The sequence below is a fragment of the Gekko japonicus genome, unplaced genomic scaffold, assembly GCF_001447785.1.
Source record: "Gekko japonicus isolate JY-2015 unplaced genomic scaffold, Gekko_japonicus_V1.1 scaffold2245, whole genome shotgun sequence".
Taxonomy (NCBI): Eukaryota; Metazoa; Chordata; class Lepidosauria; order Squamata; family Gekkonidae; genus Gekko; species Gekko japonicus.
The window spans coordinates 86138-91543 of record NW_015163156.1 but is presented as its reverse complement, the minus strand read 5'-3'; the positions used below and the strand labels follow the sequence as shown (position 1 = coordinate 91543).

General features: G+C 47.8%; 1 protein-coding gene across 1 annotated transcript in view; it reads right to left on the bottom strand.

The window, feature by feature from the left end:
• The window catches only part of LOC107106851 (transcription factor COE1-like), a 28851-nt gene that overhangs the window by 5718 nt on the left and 17727 nt on the right, over window positions 1-5406 (bottom strand). The gene's annotated exons all lie outside the window — the stretch shown is intronic.

Here is a 5406-nt window from a genome sequence, read left to right as displayed (position 1 = left end):
AAAGAATGTGGAATCAAACCCGGTTCTCCAGATTAGAGTCTACCACTCGTAACCACTACACCAAACTGGTGTAAACATGGTTTAAAGGTGCTTTAGTTTGGCTAGATTGTGCTTGTGCATAGACATTTATTATCAATGTTTACAAATATAATCTTTACAAGAGTGAGATTTTTAAAAGTATTTATACCACATGAAATTATTTTAATATATATGCAAAACGCACTTGTTGTGTTGTGATTTCATAGGGTTCCCTAATGTCTTCCATCTAGACATTAACCAGAACTAGACCCATTTAACTTAAGCAAAGCACTGGGTCTTCAGTCTTCCCAGTCTCGAGACCTGTCTTTAACCCCCAGGGGGCAGCGTGGGACCCACTGCCCCAGAAACCCATGACACCATAAAGAGCCAAAGCTAGGATCTCAGCAGAGCAGGGGTTGTTTGGGGCTGGAGCGCTGCTCCGGCAGCCCAGGAGCAGGCACAAATGGCGGTGGTGGCAAGCCCCGCCCCCAGCTCCCCACCCCCAAGCTCCTTCTCTCTAGAGTTGCACTGCTGCTGCCCCATGGAATAGAATGGAGAGACCATGCCACTGCTGTGGCACAACCCCAGAGAGAAGGGCTTGGCAGGCCGGCTGGGGAAGGGGAGGCTTTTGAAGATGCTCCCCCCTTTTGCTTTCCCTTCTGACATCACTTCCAGTGATGTCAGGGGGTGTGGCATATGCTAATGAGCTATTATGCTAATAGCTTATTGGGTATGCTAATGAGCTCCTGCAGCTCTTTTTCTACGAAGTGACCCCTGCAGCAGAGTCAAGACTAGGACTGTGTGCTGCAGTCCACAAGAGCCAGGGATAGGTAACACAAGCCAAACTGTAGTGAGGAACAAGCCAACAACCACTCCAGGCCTGTGGGACTTCACCTCATTATATTACTGACTCTCTTGGTTTACATGCAAAAAGAGACAGATGGCTATGGCCACCTTCTCTCTACATGTGCTCCCTTAGAGCAGGTCTTTCCAAAAGAGCAACAGGCGGGGGGATGTGATTTTTATAAGGCCTTGCAGCCCAACCGTTTGGGCTTTGCAACTAGGGTTGCCAACCCCTCCCCCGGTTTGGCAGGGGTCCCCGCTTTTCGGGGGGTTCTACCTGCCGCTGACCAGCTGGCTGATGGGGGAAGCCCCACCCCCAAGCCCCAACACCCACAGCCACCCCTCACCCTTCTCCCTGCACTTAAAGGGGCTCCCTTTAAGTGCAGGGAGCTGGCTTTTCCCACGTGCCTGATTGGGCGTACGAAGCCTTCCAGCTCCCTGCGCTTAAAGGGGCCCCTTTAAGTGCAGGGAGCTGGCGTTTCCCTGCGCGCCCATCAGGCGGGGGGGGCAGACATCCCCAACATGACATCATCACATTGGGGATTCCCCGCTCCCTCCGGGAACGCCCCCCAAAGTCCCCCGCTGGGGGCTAAAATGGACTTGACAACCCTATTTGCAACCCACCTGAGGGTCTTGATCTGTGGGTTGAAGACTACTGGCCTAGGTGTATAGTTATTTAGATATGTGCATATCTTGAATTGTTTGCCATTATGAAAGTGGCCAGTCTTGAAATCATGACAGAAGTGCAAAAGCACCTTTGAGATATTGAAACCCTAATCCTTGCCTTCTTCTGCAAAGTAACTAAATGTAAACAAACCTGAGCTTGCTCCAGCTACAGCATTTTGTGCTTCCCAAATGCACACCAACTCTTTTCTGTTTGCAGCCACAGCACTCAGGGGGAACTGGCAGTAGCCCCCACCCCCACCCCATTTTGATGTCCTTAAACCATCCTATGGTGCCATTGTGAGGTCTCTTGTAAAAATCACATTAGCCAATAGCAGTTCCATGGGGCGGTTTCAGGATACAAAAACAGCCAGGGGGGCAGCACAGCCATTGTGTGTGTGATACAAAGTCCTCATGTTGTTCCTCCAAAACACAAGGATTTTGTGATGTGGAAAACCCACATTTTCCAGTGAAAAAAATTGTCATGAAAGGGATCCCTTGCTTGTTTGTCTTGGGCTATTTCTTGCTATTTGCCTATCATAATGAGCAAATTACAACAATGAGTTTTGAACAATTCTTTGGCAATATGACTGACAACAAATAAATATTATTGTGGCAGTATGCTCGTCTTCATCATTTTTATCATCAGCAAAAGAATGATCTCATCAAGATACTTTGAAATCCCTGGAAAACAAACACACCAGCACCTGACATCATACATCCACCCTGCTATTACCCATCCCCATTCATCCAGGGTGTCTTCTGTACATCAGAGTTCTTTGTCTCTGCCACGCTAGAGGTTCCCCATTCTGCAAATCTACAGTTTCAGTGACATAAAGTCAAAGTTTTATTGTGCCATTAGCTTTGATCGAAGGCATTGCTGAAAGTTGTTCGGGAATTAAATATCTAAAACAAGCTATTTTGAAGCACAGGGCCTTCACTATTTCATGTCCAGAATGAAGAAATTTCATCTTAGAGAGACCAAGCTGTCTTTCGCACCATATGGCTAATGGTAGTGCATAGCAATTAGCTGGGCTGATTAATGGGGAACAGACTCTAATTTTATGCTTATAATTGAGGCTGCATTTGAACCCCTGGTGCAGATTCAGCACATCCCAACTTCCACTTACAAAAGGCACGAAGGTAAGTGGAAGAGAAAGCAAGAACAGTCCTCCACTAAAACAAACAAAAAACCCTTCTGAAAGAGAATTTCAGTTTGAATTTGATCACAGTTCTGTGTAAAAAGATGAGGCAGCCTGATTAATCAACAGCATCTTTTATATTTCTGTTGGGATCTGGGAACATTCACTTCTACTTTTGGCTCTGATTTTTATTTTTAATATGGCTTTGCCTTCTTTTTTAAAGCAAATTCTGGAAACGGTACCCCACTCTGCCCATGAGGGTTTGGGAAACTGGAATATCTATTGCATATTAAGAATATAAATTTAGTATGCCAACAAAATTGGCATGGAATAATGTTTTCATGACAAGGTCTGTTGGCAGCAGGGGAATTTGTTGACACGAGTATTTGCTGGCTAAGATTCCAGCCTTGTCATATTTATAGAAAATTTCAGCATATCTAAAATAAATATGTAGATCTTTCTATATTTGAAAAAGAACAAAATAATATGCTGGCCATAGACATGAATACAAGTTTTGTGGGTGTTAAAATGACAACTTCCATCTGCTCACACTGAAGGCAAAGGAAATGTCATTGCTATCTTGAATAAAACATAACTGCTCTCTGATATGGATGCAACTCAAAGTTTTGCACATCTTAACCTAATTAATATAACTAGACAAATAGTTAATGGCAAATAATTTTAAATTCCTCAGAATGATGTGTAACTTCACCAGCCCCTCCCCAGAAAAAAAAAGTATTCTTTTTATGTGTGTGTGCGCGCGCCTGTAAATGTGTGTGTACCTGGAAGTCATGGCGACCTCTGGTGACTGACCCCTACTGGGGGCCTGGAGGATATTCAGAGAGGTAGCCTGCCCCCGCCTCCCGACTGCTGGTATTCCAAGGAGGTCTCCCATCCAAGTACTTGCCAGAGTCAACCCTGCTTAGCTTCCGAGATCTGACAAGATCAGGTTTGCCTGGGCTATCCAGGTCAGGGCACCCAGAAAATCTTTGTTGGGGATGCATTAAGGTGCCACCTCAGGAGGGTGGGGTTTGAGGAGGGGAGAGGAGGGGCTCCTCCGCAGAGTGTGGGCAGTCATTTTTCATTCTGGGCACAGGTCTTTTAGCCACCTCTGGAGCAGCTCGCATGAGATGGGCTTGGCGCTGACCTTTCTCCCCCGCCCTTTGGACCTTGGCACTTGCAGGGTCAGCGTCAGGTAATCCTCTCTACAAGCCTTTTTCCCTTTGGCAGCAGCAGCCTGGACAGTTGCCCTGCCTTGCCAGTGTCCTGCACCCGTTGGTCATCCCCTTCTTAGCCTCCTTTTCTTCACCATGTCACCTCCCCCGATTGAAGACAAACAGTCACCTGACTGAACCCAGCTGGAGCTCAGAAGCAGCAAGCAGCCAGTCCACCTGGCTGGCTGAGTGAACCTCTCTCACACGTGTGCCCCTTCCTGACCCTTCCCTCCCTCCCTTCCTGCCCTCTTAGTTACCCCACCGACCAAGGGAGCCTGGCTGAGCAAGCAGTGCCAGCATCATGGGACAGTGCTGCTGAGTATCAGGAGCCCTTGCCGGACTGTGTTGAGGGGGTAGGAAGTGGAGAAGGTGAGCACAGCTGTTTGGGGAGTGGGCCAGGTTATTGGGGGGAGGTGTTGGGCAGTCATGGGGCCCCCTATGCGAACAGGCCTAAACTTCATCTACTTTCTTGGAATTGTATCTATTACATGTATTTTGAATAGGATTGTCAATTTTCACCCAAAAAACAGACACTCTGGATCTTTAAGATCTGCATAACATGGAGAAAAGCAGCACATATTGATTTTCCAGCATAGTGCAAAATTTACCTGTTACTTATCTTGCAGGAATATAGAGTCCCTGTCAGTGGGGTTGGGGTAAGAATAAAAGAGATCAGTTTCTTGGTTTGAGAACCCTAGCTTTCAAGAAAGAAATGCATTGCTCCGTAGCTGATCCCCAGTTATACACAGAGGTCATTTCGGGGGGAATCGCGGGGTTCGCAGTTCCCCCGGGTGAGGTACGGGGGCGGAGCACATGATGAAGCCCCGCCCCCTGCTTCCGGCCACCCCGTTTCCGGCCCTCATTCAGCCAGGAGGAGGCAGGAGAAGAGGGAGGGTAAGTTGCTTCCTCCCTGCCTCTCCCCACCCCTGCCTGCCTGGGGCCAGGGAGGGCCTTCGCGGGGCTTCCTTGCACTCCCGCCGGCCTTGCTGGGACCGTTGGGGGCGGGGGGTGTGGCCTTATGACACACTTCCGGTGATGTCAGGGGGTGTGGCATATGCTAATGAGTTATGCTAATGAGTCCCCCTAGCTCTTTTTCTATGAAACGATCCCTGGTTATACACCACAATGGTACTCATGGTTGTCATCTCAAAAATCTTTCTCTATACCAGATTGGCCTAATCTCATTGGAAGCTAAGCAGGGTCAGCCCTGGTAAGTATTTAGATGGGAGATCTCCAAGGAATACCAGTGTCGTGATGTGGAGGCAGGCAATGGCAAACCACCTCTGAACATCTCTTGCCTTAAAACCCCACGGGGTCACCACAAGTCAGCTAAGACTTGACGGCACTTTCCACCACCACTCCAAATCCTCAAATATGTAAAAAAAAAAACAACCCTCACTGGCCCCATCTACACTGCTGTGTTATAGCCATTAATATGAGTCTATTAAAATTTTGTTTCTGTGATCTAGACTTGCTAAGGGAAAGGGGAGCCTGACCCATTCCAGAGGTGTGTACTACAGCAAACA